The sequence below is a fragment of the Bos taurus genome, chromosome 7 (genome assembly GCF_002263795.3).
Source record: "Bos taurus isolate L1 Dominette 01449 registration number 42190680 breed Hereford chromosome 7, ARS-UCD2.0, whole genome shotgun sequence".
Lineage (NCBI taxonomy): Eukaryota > Metazoa > Chordata > Mammalia > Artiodactyla > Bovidae > Bos > Bos taurus.
Genome location: NC_037334.1, coordinates 21,908,579 through 21,927,503, shown reverse-complemented (window position 1 = coordinate 21,927,503; position 18,925 = coordinate 21,908,579). Strand labels below are relative to the sequence as shown.

Here is an 18,925-nt window from a genome sequence, read left to right as displayed (position 1 = left end):
TATATGCAGAGTACATCATGAGAAACGCTGGCCTGGAAGAAGCACAAGCTGGAATCAAGATTGCCAGGAGAAATATCAGTAACCTCAGATGTGCAGATGACATCACTCTTATGGCAGAAAGCGAAGAGGAACTAAAAAGCCTCTTGATGAAACTGAAAAAAGAGAGTGAAAAGGTTGGCTTAAAGCTCAGCATTCAGAAAACTAAGATCATGGCATCTGGTCCCATTACTTCATGGGAAGTAGATGGGGAAATAGTGGAAACAGTGTCAGACTTTATTTTTCTGGGCTCCAAAATCACTGCAGATGGTGACTGCAGCCTTGAAATTAAAAGAAGTTTACTCTTTGGAAGGAAAGTTATGACCAACCTAGATAACATATTAAAAAGCAGAGACATTACTTTGCCAACAAAGGTCCATCTAGTCAAGGCTATGGTTTTTCCTGTGGTCATGTATGGATGTGAGAGTTGGACTGTGAAGAAAGCTGAGCACTGAAGAATTGATGCTTTTGAACTGTGGTGCTGGAGAAGACTCTTGAGAGTCCCTTGGACTGCAAGGAGATCTAACCAGTCCATTCTAAAGGAGATCGGTCCTGGGTGTTCATTGGAAGGACTGATGCTGAAGCTGAAACTCTAATACTTTGGCTACCTCATGCGAAGAGTTGACTCATTGGAAAAGACTCTGATGCCGGGAGGGATTGGGGACAAGAGGAGAAGGGGACGACAGAGGATGAGATGGCTGGATAGCATCACTGACTCAATGGACATGAGTTTGAGTGAACTCCGGGAGTTGGTGATGGACAAGGATGCCTGGCGTGCTGTGATTCATGGGGTCGCAAGAAGTCAGACACGACTGAGCGACTGAACTGAACTGAACTGAAGGTAACTTCTAGGGGAGGCAAGAGAACGAGGATCCTGTCTTCTCCCCAGGGTCATGGCCCAAGAAGGCCCGCAACCTAGGCTGAGCACACATCTCTTCAGGTGGGCTCAGGAACCCCATCAGGTTCTCCCAGAGCAACCCCTCTGATCCCTAGAGTGATTTGTCTTGGGACTGAGGGCCAAGGGTTAGGCCTGGGAGGGAACAGACAGTGCCGTAGGCACTCTAAAAAGAGGAAGAGTCATCCCCAGACAGAATTCCTGCCCAACCATCCAATCCTGGCTGAGAATGGAGACAAGGGCCTGTCACAGAGTCCATGAGCAGCTGCCTGGCTTCTCAGTTTCAAACCTTATCTGGACTCACTTCCCTCCTGAGCCCCAGGCCAGTGCCTGGGACTGGAGTCCCAGTCCAATTTGGAGTGCAGTGAGATGCCTAGTGGACAGAGGGGTGGGAGGACCCCACAGGCGCCACCTCCGCCCCCCATCTCTGAGCCAGGAAGTCCACAATTAGGGCTATACCTTGGGCAGCCACTTCCCAGAAGGTGACTTTCCCCAGTGAGTCGTGCCCTCCCGTGACCCTGGCATCTGGAGCCCCCACCTCTGGTAAGGAGCTGCTGGGAGTTTGTCTACATTGTGACTCTCATTAGAGTGAAGGCCGAGGCCTCACCTGGCTCCTTGGAGCCCAGGCAGCAGTCTTGACCCCCCAGGAAACTTGTTTCCCAGGCCGAGCCAGGGTGTCTGCTGCCCTCTCTGGGACTGGGCCCTGGAGGGGGCCTAGTGCTCAGGAGAGCAGCTGCTCTCCATGGCCCAGGCGTGGCCTTGGCAGCCATCCTGATTCAGTGGCTCGAGGTAAGCTCCTCACAGAGACTCCTCAGAGCATTCACCTACCAGGTTCTTGGGGAGAGATGAGCCCTAGAGGAGGGTCCTTGCAGAGAAGAGAATGATGCTGTGTGCTAAAGCTGCCTAGCACACCAGGTGCCATCTCACCCAGCAGTTGTTCATTGCTGTTGTTCAGTCACTAAGTTGTGTCAGACTCCTTGTGACCCCATGGACTGCAGCACGCCAGGCTTCCCTGTCCATCACTATCTTCCAGAATTTGCTCAGACTCATGTCCACTGAGTCGGTGATGCCATCCAACCATCTCATCTTCTGTCGTCCCCTTCTTCTCCTGCTCTTAGTCTTTCCCAGCATCGGGGTCTTTTCCAGTGAGTTAGCTCTTCACATCAGATGGCCAAAGTATCGGAGCTACAGCTTCAGCATCGGTCCTTCCAATGAATATTCAGGGATGATTTTCTTTAGGATTGACTGGTGAATCTCCTTGCAGTCCAAGGGACTGTCAAGAGTCTTCTCCAGCCTCACAATTCGAAAGCATCAGTTCTTCAATGCTTAGCCCTCTTTATGGTCCAACTGTCACATTTGTACATGACTACTGGAAAAACCATAGCTTTGACTAGATGGACCTTTATCAGCAAAGTAATGTCTCTGCTTTTTAATATGCTGTCTAGGTTTGTCATAGCCTTTCTTCCAAGGAGCAAGCATTTTTTAATTCCATGGCTCAGCCAGTAGGACTGGTGCCAAATGGCCTGAGAGAGAGTGGGGACCGTGGGAGCAGTGAGCTATCACCCATTCATGGGGGAGCTCACCCACCATGCTGAGGGTTGTGGAGTGGGAAAACTACCGTGCAGACTCCAGGAAGTGGAGGAGCAGAGTGAACAGTGGATTAGGTCAAAGGGTCTAATTTCCTTTGACAAGCACGCCTTGTGCAGGCCTTTGGGCTGTGCCTGCAAACTGCACCATTACCTTGTGTGCATTATGGGTGGGCCTAATAGCACCAGCAACCAAGGTAGAGGCCTCCCTTGGGTGGAAGCCCATACCAAAGCCAGTGATATGACAACTCTGTCATGAAACTCCCCACACATTTCTAGAGGGACTAATTTTCTCTCAAGCTTCTCTGCAATTTTTCTCTTGTCATTTTCCTAAATATGTGTCTTTTCTCTCCCTCCTCTAGCCCAGGGATGCTTTTTGATCACTGGTACCATGGGGGTGGATTACTTGACAAATTCAGACAGCAAACACTTGCTTTCTAGCCAAGTGACAGGCACAGAGGTAGGTGCTATGGGCACAGACATTCAACAAGAATTTATTGAGCCTGTACTATGTGCCAAGCATGGCTCTAGACACTAGGGATATCGAAATGAATGAGATCAAGTCCCTGCTCCCATGAAACATATTCTAGTGAAGACAGGCAACAACAAGGAAAGTGTCACACTGTGGTAACTATTCTGCAGAGAAATAAAATAGCTTGAGGTCAAGACAGTGTGGAGGTAGCAACTTTAGGTTTTGTGTTCAAAGAATATCTCTCTAAGGGGTTAATATTTTAACTTTCTAAATGACAGAGAGGGCAGCAATGTGCAAAACAGGGTGAAGAGCACCCCAGGCAGAAGGAATAGCTGGTGCAAAGGTCTTGGGAAGAGAACAAACTCAGTGTGTTTAAGGAAAAAGATTCTTGTGACTCCAGCATGGCGGCCAAGGGGAGAATGACAGAAAAAGCATCCTGTAAAATAGGCGAGGGTCAGATAGCGTGGGGCATTTGGGGCTTTAGCATTATGCCAAGGGAAGAGAGAGCCTTTTTATGATGTTATACATAGAGGAGAAATGATTCAGTGTGCATTTTTAAATGCTCAGTGACTGCTCAGTCCATTTGCAGATTGGACTGTGGTCCAATCCAAGTCTTTCTGCAAGTGTGAAGCAAGAAGACCATGGGGGGAGGCCAGAGGAGGAGGACGATCCAGGAGAGACGAGCAAGGGCGGTGGTGGGATCCATGGAAAGAACAAGGAGTGGGTCCAGGCAGAGTATGGAGGGAAAGCCAAACAGAGCTAAACAAAACACAGTGGCTGCAGAATGGGAGAAAATATTTGCAAATCATGTCTGATAAAGGACTTACATGTAGAATATAAGTCTAAGCAAAGAATGTTTAAAACTCAATAATAAGAAGACAATACATTTTCTAATGGTCAGATTTGAATGGCTGTTTTACATCTTCTTTGGTAAAATAAACATGCAAACTAAAACCACAATGAAATACCACCACACATCTACTGCTGCTAAATCACTTCAGTCGTGTCTGACTCTGTGCAACCCCATAGATGGCAGCCCACCAGGCTCCCCATCCCTGGGATTCTCCAGGCAAGAACACTGGAGTGGGTTGCCATTTCCTTCTCCAATGCATGAAAGTGAAAAGTGAAAGTGAAGTCGCTCAGTCATGTCCGACTCTTCGTGACCCCATGGACTGCATGCAGCCCACTAGGCTCCTCCATCCATGGGATTTTCCAGGCAAGAGGACTGGAGTGGGGTGCCATCACCTTCTCCAGACGTCTACTAGGAAGGCTAAATGGAAAAAGACTGTACCAAGTGTGAGCAGTGATATGGAACAAATGGAATGCTCTTAAGCTACTGACGGGAATGTAAAATGATACAACTACTTTGGAAAATGTTTTGGCGTTTTCCTAAAAAGTTAACATATACCTACCATATAACCTAAGCTTTCCATTCCTCGGTATGTTTGCAAAATAAATGAAAGTATGCGTCCACGCAGACTTGTACATGAATGCTTACGGCTGCTTACTTTGTAAAAGCCAGAAACTGGAAACAACAAAAATGGCCATTAATAAGAGAATTGATAAAAAGATAGTAAGATATCTATCCAGTGAAATACCACTTGGCAGAAAGAAGGAACGAACTAGGTAACATGGAGAGAACATTCTCCTCCCTGTCTCTCCCTGTAAACACAACATTAAAACCTGGACTGAAGGTGTGAAAGACTTTCAGGAGTAAATATCAGGGAGTCCCTGGCAGGCCAGAGGTTAAGACCTCACCTTCCAGTGCCGCGGTTGTGGTTTGAGCCCTGGGCCGGGAGCTTAGGTCCCACATGCCTTGGGGCCAAAAAGCGAAAACACGAAAAACAAGCAGTATTGTAACAAAGTCAATAAAGACTTTAAAAATGGTCCACATTAAAAAAAAAAAAAGTTTTTTAAAAAGTTGTAAGAAAAAAGAGTAAATATCAATAGCGGGTGAACTGGGGCAGAAAAACAGAATTTGGAGTACCATTGACATGGGGATGAGTTTCCTGTTTTCCCTCCAGTATTTCCTGGCTGGGCTCTCCAGGTGGTTCAGTGCTAAAGAATCTGCCAGCCAATGCAGGAGATGGCAGGTTGGATTCCTGGGTCAGGAAGATCCCCTGGAGAAGGAAATGGCAACTTACTCCAGTATTCTTGCCTGGAAGATACCATGGACAGAGGAGCCTGGTGGGCTACAGTCCATGGGGTTGCAAAGAGTTGGACACGACGTAGTAACTAAACAACAACATTCCCTGGCCAGACTCAATGCAGCCTGGAACTTTCAGGTGAAAGTGGGCAACTGGGCCATAGACAGTGAAAACTCTAGGAGAACCCTTCTAGTTTGGGTTTGAAGAATGGGAAAGGAACTCCTAATGTTCAGAGTGAGTGAAGAAACACCCCTTTAAAATTTTTTCTCTGGTCTTCATGCCCCAACCACCTAATATTCCTGCTACAGTGACATCTGAGGCATTAAGGCACCTAAAATTCCTAAGGAAGAGACACTTTCATTCTGATTGCAGGTGTATCAAGAGACTGGGACAAATCTAACTGCTCTCCTCTTTCACTCGCTCTGTTTCCCTTTTCTCCATCCTTTTGCCACTTAGCCCTGGGTGAGGGCACCATTGTAGGAAGTACACAAGAAAGCAAAGCAACTGAAGAACCAAAAGGAGAATCAAAAAGAGGAGCCCCAGAGAGCCCCAAAGTACCAAGGAAATTGTGGAGAAGGCCCTTGGGCAATTAATTCCATAAAATTGTTTATGAACTGTGCTCTCACCTGCAAGAAAAGCATGCATGGATTCAATGCTCAGCAGCACACCCAAGACTGGAGGACTAAAACTGAACCACCACCGCCTGTTCTCAGAATTACCACTAGAGGGTGCACGTACAGGACAAATCTAAACAGCACCGGAAAGGTTTTGAAAATGGATCTTGCCTTGAAACCACAATCCACAGAAGGCTAATCAAGATTGGTGGCTCAAGCCCAGCAGTCAATTGCCTGCTAAAATATACATCTCAACGTTCTCCATAGTATTCAAATAGGACCCGGACTCTCATAAAATTCAAATGTCCAGGACTTAAAATTATTTGGCATACAAAGATCCAGGAAAACCTGGACTTGCGTGGTAAAATATGACCAAAAGAGGCCAACAGTGAGATATTAAAATTAAGTGACAAAGACTTTAAACTGCTATAATGAAAATGCTCCAAAAGGTAAAGGCTAACACTCCTGAAATGAATGCAAGTCTTAACAGATAAATAAAAGATAAATAGAGAAACTAAAATTTTAGAACTTAAAAATATGAGCCAAAATCAGGTACTCGCTAGATAAGCTCAAGAGCAGAATAGCAATGACAGAGAAGTCAGTAAGTAAACTTGAAGGTAGACCAGTACAAATTATCCAATTTGGGTAACAGTGAGAAAAAGATTTTTTTAAAAAATGAAAACAGCCTCAAAGTCCCAGAAAGTCTATCATTGTAGTTCCATAAAGAGAGGAGAAAGAGTGCAATGAAGGCAAAAATAATGACTGAAAACTTCCAAAGTATGACAAATGACATAAACCTCTGGATTCAAACATCTCAGCAAGTCCCAAATAGGGTAAACCAAAGAAATTCATGCCTGTATGTATCATAATGAAACTGTTGAAAACTTAAGAATACATAACATTCCATATATGTGTATGTGTGTATTTCACTGTTCTTATTGTTCAGTTGTTCAGTTGTGTCCAATTCTTTATGACCCCATGAACTGCAGCACGCCAGGCTTCCCTGTTCTTCACCATCTCCCAGTGCTTACTCAAACTCATGTCCATTGAGTCAGTGATGCCATCCAAGGATCTCATCCTCTGTCATCCCCTTCTCCTCCTTCCCTGAATCTTTCCCAGCATCAGGGTCTAAGTCGGCTCTTCACATCAGGTGGCCAAAGTGTTGGAGTTTCAGCTTCAGCATCAGTCCTTCCAATGAATATTTAGGATTGACTGGTTTGATCTCCTTGCTGTCCAAGGGACTCTCAAGAGTCTTCTCCAACACCACAGGTCAAAAGCATCAATTCTTTAGTGCTCAGCCTTCTGCTTTTTAATATACTGTCTAGGTTTGTCATAACTTTTCTTCCAAGGAGTAAGCATCTTTTAATTTCATGGCTGCAGTCACTATCCGCAGTGTTATATGTTATGTATTTGTGTGTAAATACTTTAAAATATGTATATATTTTTATATATGTATATGCATACACACAGAGACATGTATCTGCCAGAAGAAAATATCTCATTGCGGAAACCCAAATGAAGAGGATCACATCTTTAAAGTATAAGAGCAAAAGAACCATCAACCAGAATTAGATACAATTCTGTATCCAATAAAAAAGAGTGAAGGTGAAATTTTCATATGAAGGAAATCTGAGAGACTTTCTTGACAGCAGACCTATTCTAAAATAATTTCCAGAATTTTTTCAGATAGAATGGAAATAGTACCAAAAGCGTACTTGGAGTATCAGGAATGAAGGAAGACCAACAGAATGGTAAAATATGGGTTAATTTAACATTCTACTCTTTTGCTCTTGAGTTCTTTAAAAAAAATGTATATTTAAAACAAAAATTGTGACATTTTCTGATGGTATGTTCAATGTAGGTATATGTAATATGTAAGAAAACTACAACAGAAAGAAGGGAGAATAAAGGAAGCTATATGATGGCTAGTTTTTCATTCTAAAATGGTAAAAAATATCTATCCTAAGCAAGCCTAAAAAAGGAAATATGTATCTTGTAATCCCTAGAGTAACTACTAAAAAAAGAGAGCGGTAGTTAAAAACACAACAGATGCATTTAACTGGAATGCTTAAAGAGATGTTCAAACAATCCAGACATACTCAGGACAAAGGGAACAGAGGGAGGGAAAACAGAAAATAAATAATAAAATCTCTAGGCATAAACCCAACCATATCAATAATTACAAAAAGTGTAAAGAGACTAGGACAGATGGCACAAAAGTGGCCTGTCCGTCACCTGGACATCTCCCTGTCCCTCACCAAACTGGCAAACCTGTCAGAACTGGCTTTATTGGAACTCTGGATACTTACCAAGATTTTACAGCAACTAGAAAAACGCCTGGGCTTCCCGATGGCTCAGTGGTAAAGAATCCACCTGCCATGCAGGAGCCTCAGGAGACTTGGGTTAGATCCCTGGGTCAGGAAGATCCCCTGGAGAAGGAAATGGCAACCCACTTCAGTATTTTTGCCTGGAAAATTCCAGACAGAGAGCCTGGTGGGCCACAGCCCATGGAGTTGCAGAGCTGGACACAACTGAATGACTAAGCAAGCAAGCAAGAGAAATACTTCATCAAGAAAAACAGAACAAAAACAAAATGCTGAATCCTGATAGGAGAATTTTGTGGTGTTTTAACTTACCAAGGCCCAGTCCTCTCTCCTCAGCCTGGTGAAGGCCTTGAAGACAGCAGCCTGAATTCTCAGTTCAGTTCTTAGTACCAGAGGGAGCAGAATGGGCTGGGTTCTGAAGGAATCGAGGTTGTTTGTTTTGATCTGTATTTTCAGCTACACAGGGAACATTCTCAAGGGTAAATCATATGGTAAGACATAAAACAAGTCTTAGTGAATTTAGGATTAAAATTATACCACGTATCTTTTTTCTTCCCCCACTGTGCCACGTGGCATGTGGAATCTTAGTTTTCTGACCCAACTGGAAATGGAATCTGTGTCCCCTGCAGTGGAATCGAGGAGTCTTAGCCACTAGACCACCAGGGAAGTCCCATACCAAGTATCTTTTGGATCACTCGGTTTAGTTAAGTCACTCAGTCGTGTCTGACTCTTTGCAACCCCATGAACCGTAGCACGCCAGGCCTCCCTGTCCATCACCAACTCCTGGAGTTTACCCAAACTCATGTCCATTGAGTCGGTGATGCCATCCAGCCATCTCATTCTCTGTAGTCACCTTCTCCTCCTGCCCTCAATCTTTCCCAGCATCAGGGTCTTTTCAAATGAGTCAGCTCTTCGCATCAGGTGGCCAAAGTATTGGAGTTTCAGCTTCAATGTCAGTCCTTCCAATGAACACCCAGGACTGATCTCCTTTAGGATGGACTAGTTGGATCTTCTTGCAGTCCAAGGGACTTTCAAGAGTCTTCTCCAACACCACAGTTCAAAAGCATCAATTATTCTGTGCTCAACTTTCTTTATAGTCCAACTCTTACATCCATACATGACTACCGGAAAAACCATAGCCTTGACTAGATGGACCTTTGTTGGCAAAGTAATGTCTCTGCTTTTTAATATGTTGTCTAGGTTGGTCATAACTTTCCTTCCAAGGAGTAAGCGTCTTTTAATTTCATGGCTGCAGTCACCATCTGCAGTGATTTTGGAGCCCCAAAATTAAAGTCTGACACTGTTTCCACTGTTTCCCCAACTATTTGCCATGAAGTGATGGGACCAGATGCCATGGTCTTAGTTTTCTAAATGTTGAGCTTTAAGCCAGCTTTTTCACTCTCCTCCTTCACTTTCATCAAGAGGCTTTTTAGTTCCTCTTTGCTTTCTGCCATAAGGGTGGTGTCATCTGCATATCTGAGGTTATTGATATTTCTCCCGGCAATCTTGATTCCAGCTTGTGCTTCTTCCAGGCCAGCGTTTCTCATGATCTACTCTGCATAAAAGTTAAATAAGCAGGATGACAATATACAGCCTTGACGCACTCCTTTTCCTGTTTGGAACCAGTCTGTTGTTCCATGTCCAGTTCTAACTGTTGCTTCCTGACCTGCATACAGGTTTCTCAAGAGACAGGTAAGATGGTTTGGTATTCCCATCCCTTTAAGAATTGTCCACAGTTTATTGTGATCCACACAGTCAAAGGCTTTGGCATAGTCAATAAAACAGAAATAGATGTTTTTCTGGAACTCTCTTATTTTCTCTATGATCCAGAGGATGTTGGCAATTTGATTTCTGCTTCCTCTGCCTTTTCTAAAAGCAGCTTGAACATCTGGAAGTTCAACGTTCACATATTGCTGAAGCCTGGCTTGGATAATTTTGAGCATTACTTTACTAGCGTGTGAGATGAGTGCAATTGTGCGGTAGTTTGAGCATTCTTTGGCATTGCCTTTCTTTGGGACTGGAATGAAAACTGACCTTTTCCAGTCCTGTGGCCACTGCTGAGTTTTCCAAATTTGCTGGCATATTGAGTGCAGCACTTTCACAGCATTATCTTTCAGGATTTGGAATAGCTCAACTGGAATTCCATCACCTCCACTAGCTTTGTTCGTAGTGATGCTTTCTAAGGCCCACTTGACTTCACATTCCAGGATGTCTGGCTCTAGGTGAGTGATCACACCATCGTGATTACCTGGGTCGTGAAGATTTTTTTTGTACAGTTCTTCTGTGTATTCTTGCCACCTCTTCTTAATATCTTCTGCTTCTGTTAGGTCCATACCATTTCTGTCCTTTATTGGGCCCATCTTTGCATGAAATGTTCCCTTTGTATCTCTAATTTTCTTGAAGAGATCTCTAGTCTTTCCCATTCTGTTGCTTTCCTCTATTTCTTTGCATTGATCGCTGAGGAAGGCTTTCTTATCTCTCCTTGCTATTTTTTGGAACTCTGCATTCAGATGGGTATATCTTTCCTTTTCTCCTTTGCTTTTCACTTCTCTTCTTTTTGCAGCTATTTGTAAGGCCTCCTCAGATAGACATTTTGCTTTTTTGCATTTCTTTTCCATGGGGATGGTCTTGATCCCTGTCTCCTGTACAATGTCACAAACCTCCGTCCATAGCTCATCAGGCACTCTGTCTATCAGATCTAGTCCCTAAAATCTATTTCTCACTTCCACTGTATAATCATAAGGGATTTGATTTAGGTCATACCTGAATGGTCTAGTGGTTTTCCCTACTTTCTTCAATTCAAGTCTGAATTTGCCAATAAGGAGTTCATGATCTGAGCCACGGTCAGCTCCCGGTTGTTTTTGCTGACTGTATAGAGTGTCTCCATCTTTGGCTGCAAAGGATATAATCAATCTGATTTTGGTGTTGACCATCTGGTGATGTCCATGCGTAGAGTCTCCTCTTGTGTTGTTGGAAGAGGGTGTTTGCTATGACCATTGTGTTCTCTTGGCAAAACTCTATTAGCCTTTGCCCTGCTTCATTCTGTATTCCAAGGCCAAATTTGCCTGTTACTGTAGGTGTTTCCTGACTTCCTACTTTTGCATTCCAGTCCCTGATAATCAAAAGGACATCTTTTTTGGGTGTTAGGTCTAAAAGGTCTTGTAGGTCTTCATAGAACCATTCAACTTCAGCTTCTTCTTTTTTTTTTTTTTTTTTTTACTTTTTACAATTCATTTATTTCTTTTTTTTTTCTTTTTTTAAATTTTATTTTATTTTTAAACTTTACATAATTCTATTCGTTTTGCCAAATATCAAAATGAATCCACCACAGGCATACATGTGTTCCCCATCCTGAACCCTCCTCCCTCCTCCCTCCACACACCATCCCTCTGGGTCGTCCCAGTGCACCAGCCCCAAGCATCCAGTATCGCGCATCGAACCTGGACTGGCAACTCGTTTCTTACATGATATTCTACATGTTTCAATGTCACTCTCCCAAATCTTCCCACCCTCTCCCTCTCCCACAGAGTCCATAAGACTGTTCTATACATCAGTGTCTCTTTTGCTGTCTCGTACACCAGGTTATTGTTACCATCTTTCTAAATTCCATATATATGCGTTAGTATACTGTATTTATGTTTTTCCTTCTGGCTTACTTCACTCTGTATAATAGGCTCCAGTTTCATCCACCTCATTAGAACTGATTCAAATGTATTCTTTTTAATGGCTGAGTAATACTCCATTGTGTATATGTACCATAGCTTTCTTATCCATTCATCTGCTGATGGACATCTAGGTTGCTTCCATGTCCTGGCTATTATAAACAGTGCTGCGATGAACATTGGGGTACACGTGTCTCTTTCCCTTCTGGTTTCCTCAGTGTGTATGCCCAGCAGTGGGATTGCTGGATCATAAGGCAGTTCTATTTCCAGTTTTTTAAGGAATCTCCACACTGTTCTCCATAGTGGCTGTACTGGTTTGCATTCCCACCAACAGTGTAAGAGGGTTCCCTTTTCTCCACACCCTCTCCAGCATTTATTATTTGTAGACTTTTGGATCACAGCCATTCTGACTGGTGTGAAATGGTACCTCATAGTGGTTTTGATTTGCATTTCTCTGATAATGAGTGATGTTGAGCATCTTTTCATGTGTTTGTTAGCCATCTGTATGTCTTCTTTGGAGAAATGTCTAGTTCTTTGGCCCATTTTTTGATTGGGTCATTTATTTTTCTGGAGTTGAGCTGTAGGAGTTGCTTGTATATTTTTGAGATTAGTTGTTTGTCAGTTGTTTCATTTGCTATTATTTTCTCCCATTCTGAAGGCTGTCTTTTCACCTTGCTAATAGTTTCCTTTGATGTGCAGAAGCTTTTAAGGTTAATTAGGTCCCATTTATTTATTTTTGCTTTTATTTCCAATATTCTGGGAGGTGGGTCATAGAGGATCCTGCTGTGATGTATGTCGGAGAGTGTTTTGCCTATGTTCTCCTCTAGGAGTTTTATAGTTTCTGGTCTTACGTTTAGATCTTTAATCCATTTTGAATTTATTTTTGTGTATGGTGTTAGAAAGTGGTCTAGTTTCATTCTTTTACAAGTGGTTGACCAGATTTCCCAGCAACACTTGTTAAAGAGACAACTTCAGCTTCTTCAGCATTACTGGTTGGGGCATAGGCTTGGATTACTGTGATATTGAATGGTTTGCCTTGGAAACAAACAGAGATCATTCTGTCATTTTTGAGATTGCATCCAAGTACTGCATTTCGGACTCTTGTTGGCCACGATGGCTACTTCATTTCTTCTAAGGGATTCCTGCCCACAGTAGTAGATATAATGGTCATCTGAGTTAAATTCACCCATTCCAGTCCATCTTAGTTCGCTGATTCCTAGAATGTCGATGTTCACTCTTGCCACCTCCTGTTTGTCCACTTCCAATTTGCCTTGATTCATGGACCTAACATTCCCAGTTCCTGTGCAATGTTGCTCTTTACTGCGTCGGACCTTGCTTCTATCACCAGTCCCATCCACAACGGGGTCTTGTTTTTGCTCTGGCTCCATCCCTTCATTCTTTCTGGAGTTGTTTCTCCACTGATCTCCAGTAGCATATTGGGCACCTCCGACCCGGGAGTTCCCCTTTCAATATCCTATCTTTTTTGCCTTTTCATACTGTTCATGGGGTTCTCAAGGCAGGAATACTGAAGTGGTTTGCCGTTGGACCACAGTGGTACAAAACTAGAAATCAACAACACAAGGAAAGCTGGAGACTACACGTGGTGGAAACCAAACAGCACACCCCTGAACAACCAAGAGAAATCAAAGAGAAATCAAAGAACACCTCAGAACAAATGAAAATAGAAACACAATTTACCCAAACCTATGGGATTCTGCAAAAGCTGTTCTAAGAGAGAATTTTATAGTGATAAATGCTTGTATGAAGAAATTAGAGGGACTTTGCTGGTAGTCAAGTCTTCCTTGGTGGCTCAGACAGTAAAGAATCTGCCTGCAATGCGGGAGACCCAGATTCAATCCTTGGGTCGAGAAGATTCCCTGGAGAAAGGAATGGCAACTCACTCTAGTGTTCCTGCCTGGAGAATCCCATGGACAGAGGAGCCATGGGGTCGCTGAGAGTCAGACACAACTGAGCGCCAAACTGTTAAGGATGCATCCCTGGTGGCCCAGTGGCTAAGACTCCATACTCCCGGTGCAGGAAGCCTGGGTTTGATCCCTGGTCAGGGAACTATTAATAGACCACACTTGCTGCAACTAAGGGTTCAAATGTTACAACTAAAGATCCTGCAGGCTGCAACTAAGACCTGGCACAGCCGAGTAAGTAAATAAATAAAAAAGAAAGAGAGAAAGTGCTCATTCAAAAAAGAAAGAAAGAAAAGAAATTAGAAACATTGTAAATGAAAGCTTAGCTTTTACCTCAAAAAACTGGGAAAAGAAGAGCAAATTAAAGCCTAAAGTTAGCAGAAGGAAAAAAATAATAGATCATAGTAGAAAATAAATGAAAATAATAGAAATAAATGAAATAGAGATCAGAAAAACAATAGTAAAGATCAGTGAAACTAAGAACTGCTTTTTAAAAAGATAAGCAAAATTGACAAATCTTTAGTGAGACTAGTAGGAAAAAAAAAAGAGGACTCAAATAAAATAAAAAATGAAAGACGAGAAACAATAGCTCACACTACAGAAACACATACAATCGTAAGAGACTATTATGAATAGCTGTATTACATCAATAAATTAGATAGCCTAGAAGAAAGGAATAATTTCCTAGAATCATACAACCTAGCAAGACTGAACCAGGGAGAACTAGCAAGTCTGAACAGGCCAATAAAGAGTAAGGAAGTTTAACCAGTAATCAAAAACCTCCCAATATAGAAATCTCGAGGGCAAGATGGCTTCACAGGATTATTCTACCAAACAACTAAAGAGGAACCCCAAGCCATCTCCAACTCTTCTCAAAAACTGAAGGAGAGGGAACACTCCCAAATTCATTTTACGAGGCCAGCATTACCCTGACACCAAAGCCACATAAGCACACCACAAGAAAAGAAAATTATAGACGAAAATCCCTGGTGAACATAGATGCAAACATTCTCAACAAAAATTAGCAAACTTAGTTGAAGAACTCACTATAAAGGCTATATACCATGGCCAAGTGAGATTTATCCCCAGGATACAAGGATGGTTCAACAAATGCAAGTCAATACATGTGATATCTCACATTCATAGAATGAAAGAAAGCATATGATCATCTCAATAGATGCAGAAAAGGCATCTGACAAACTTCAGCATCCCTTCATGATAAAAACCCTCAATTGGTTGGATGTAGAAGGGACATACCTAAATGTAATAAAGGCCATATACCACAAACCCACAACTAACATTATAATTGATAGAGAAAAATGGAAGGCTTTTCTGGTAAGATAAGGAACAAGATAAGGGTGCCCACTCTCACCACTCTTATTCAACATAGTATGCTAAGTTCTACCTAGAGCACTCAGGCAAAACAAAGAAATAAAAGGCATACAAATTAGAAAGGAAGAGGTAAAGTTATTGCTATTTACTGGTTATATGATCTTTTATATTGAAAACCTCAAAGACTCAACTTAAAAATATCCTTGATTTAATCAATGAATTTTGTAAAGTTGCAGGATATGAAATCAATGCACAGAAATAAGCTGCTTTTCTATACACTAAAACGTCTGCAAAAGAAAGTGTCTCATTCACAATAGCATCAAAACAATAAAATAACTGCTATTATGGCAATTATGTTGTAATATAACTGTACCAAATCAATACATCGTACACCTTAAATTTATACAGTATTGTGTTTCAAATATAACTCAATGAAAATAAAAAATTTAAAACTTACTATAATGCTACTGTAATCAAAAGATAACACATATCTTATTCAAACTTATACACATATATATTTGGAACAGAATTGACAGTACTAAAACAAATTCTTACATTTATAGTCAATTCATTTTTAGTAAAGTTGTCAGGACAATTCAATTGTATTTACAACAAATGGTGCTAGAACAGTTGATTATCTACATTCATGAAGAAGTTATATAATTACCTCACATAACTATTCAAAATGGGTCATAGACATAATTGTAAGAATTAAAGCTATAAAATGTTTAGAAGCAAACACAGGAGAATATCTTTAAGCAAAGAGCTCTGAGTTACACTACTAAAACCACAATCCACAAACGAAAAATTGACAAATTAGACCTCAAAATACAAAACTTTTGCTTTTCAAAGGACATCATCAAGAAAATGATAAGTTAAGCTTAAGATTTGAAAATATTTGAAATCCTATATTGGATAAGTGAAAGTGAAGTCTCTCAGTCGTGTCCGACTCTTTGCTACCCTGTGGACTGTAGCCCACCAGGCTCCTCTGTCCATGGGATTTTCCAGGCAAGACTACTGGACTGGGTTGCCATTTCCTCTCCAGGGGATCTTCCCAACCCAGGGATTGAACCCAGGTCTCCAGCATTGCAGGCAGATGCTTTAACCTCTGAGCCACCAGGGAAGGCAAAAGACATACCTAATGTATAAAGAACTCAGAAAGAGAAAACAAAGAAATGAGAGAACAGAAAATGAACAAAAAAAAAAAAGGAAGATTTAAGCCACAATATATCAGTAATTAGATGCAAATATTTCAGCATCATTAACTACTAGATAAATGCAAATTATAACTATGATGAGGTACCACTACACATCTATTAGAATAAAATAAAAATATTGGCAAGACCAAGTACTGGTGAGGAAATGGAGCAACTGGAATTCTCATACATTTCAGATGGAAATACAAAATGATACAGCCACTTTGGAAAAGAATTTGACAGTTTCTTATAAAGTTAAACAACATTTATTCTATGATCCAGCGATCCTCCTTCTAGGTACTTATCCTAGATAGATGAAGATGTATTACATGTCCACACAAACACCTGTGCACAAATGTTTATAGCCGTTTTATTTATAGCTGTCAAATACTGGAAGCAACTCAAATATGCACCGAGTGAATGGATAAACACACTCAGACACCCATGCAATGAAATACTACTCTTCAAAAAAAGAAAGGGAGGGAGGGAAGAAAGAAAAAGAAAGAAAAGAAAAAGAAGGAAGGAAAGAGAGAAATGAACCCACGATTTGGGTGAATTTCTTAGTCATCGTGCTGAGTAAAGGAAACTGATCTCAGAAGGCTACTGATTCCACTAAAATGATATTCTTGAAAAGATGAAACTATGTTGATGGAGATCAGATCATTAGTTCCCAGACATTCGGGGTGGAGATAGCATCAAGGAGTTTTCTGTTCTGTATTCTGATTCTGTGGTGTTGGTTACTCAAATCCATACCCATGTTAAAATTCATAGAGCTGTTCACCAAAAGGTTGGTTTTTTTTTTTTTTCCCGTGGGGGACTTTTTTGGTGGTCCAGTGGTTAGGAATCCGCCTTGCAAAGCAGGAGACACGGGTTCGATCCCTGGTCAGGGAACTAAGATCCCACATGTGGCGGAGGAACTAAGCTCTTACTGCTGCAGCCAGAGAGTCTACACACCACAAAAAAGATCCCACATGACACAGTAAGAATCCTGTGCACCGCAGCTGAGACCTGATGCAGCAGCAGCATTTTAAAAGTTTTTTGTTTTACTGTAAGTTAATTTAAATATAAATCTAAATAAATAAAAATAAACAAAGAATAAACTAGTTGACCCTGAACCACGCTGGGTTAGGGATCCGATTCCGCCATATAGCCAAAACATGAATATAGCTTGTCACTGCCCCCACACTTGACTACTAATATCCTACTGTTGCCTGGAAGCCTCACAGTTAACAGTTGATTAACACACACAACAGACACACACACACATATTTTTGTTTTTGTTTGGCTGCACCTGGAAGCTTGTGAGATCTTAGTTCCCCAATCAGGAATCAAACTCTTCCCCCTGCGGTAGAAACACAGAGTCCTAACTACTAGACCTCCAGGGAATTTCCTAACACATATTCTCTATATGTATTATGTAGTATATTCTTAGAATAAAGTAAGTTAGAGAAAAGTAATGTTACTAAGAAAATAGTAAGAAAGACAGAATACGTTTACAGCGAATATGCGTATTTATTTTTTAAAATCTTCATTAAGCGGATTTATTGCCAAGTTCAAACCCAGGCTGTTCAAAAGCCAGCCCTACTGATGTATACAGTCAGTCAGTTCAGTCACTCAGTCATGTCAATTCTTTGCGACACCATGGACTGCAGCACGCCAGGCTTCCCTGTCCCTCATCAACTCCCAGAGCTTACTCAAACTCATGTCTGTCAAGTCAGTGATGCCATCCAACCGTCTCATCCTCTGTCATCCCCTTTTCCCGCCTTCAATCTTTCCCAGTATCACGGTCTTTTCCAATGAGTCAGTTTTTCACATCAGGTGGCCAAAGTTGATGTATACAACAATATGATAAATCGCACAGTAATTCTGCCAAGTCAAAGAAGCCAGTCTGAGAATGATCCCATTTTTATAAAATTCTAGAAAATGCAAACTAATCTATAGTGACAGAAAGCAGATTCATGACTGCCTGGGGGAGGGAAGGCCAAAAAGAAAAAGTGGAGGAAAGGATTGCTAACTGGCACAATGAAACTTTTAGGGGTGATTGATCTGTTCAGTCTCTTGATTATGGTGATGGTTTCACAGATGCAAACATATTCCAAATTTATTAAATTGCCCAATTTAACTAAGTTCAGTTTCTCCTTTGTTAATGATACCTCAGTAAAGCCGTAGAATAAAATACATGGTTGCCCTCAAGGAGCACAGGTTCCGGTGTCCAGGAAATTGACAGTTCTGTGACCCAGAGTTACAGGAATAGAAACTGTGGGAGCCCAAAGCTGAAACACCCCCACCCACCCCAATCCCCACCCAACTCAGACATCCTCCTGCAGCTGGTTACCGCTAACACTTTAACTTTGCATCCACAGCCTGAGTGACAGAAAACACAGGCCAGCTCATGGTAAAGCTGAACACATGAGAAAACTTTTCCTCTTTTCAGATTGCTCTCCCAGCATGTATCTTTTGTCCTCATTCCATATCCCAAACATTCACAAGCTGTGTGACTTTGAGCTAGTTACTTGGACTCTCTAACCCTCACTTTCCTCACCTATGAAAGATGGGTAATTAAAGTGCCCACCTGGCAAAGTGAAAAAGACCAAGGCTATAAAGTAGAAACATATCCCTAACTGACTGGAGGATACATTTGGGAAAATCTTGCTTTATACATCATGAATACACACACATACACACACACACACACACATACATATATATAGTTACACCATGCATATAACTCTTTTGATG

General features: G+C 41.7%; 1 protein-coding gene across 3 annotated transcripts in view; it reads left to right on the top strand.

Annotated features, from left to right (window-relative positions):
- RAD50 (RAD50 double strand break repair protein) overlaps window positions 1–18,925 on the top strand; it is a 252,253-nt gene that overhangs the window by 90,601 nt on the left and 142,727 nt on the right. The gene's annotated exons all lie outside the window — the stretch shown is intronic.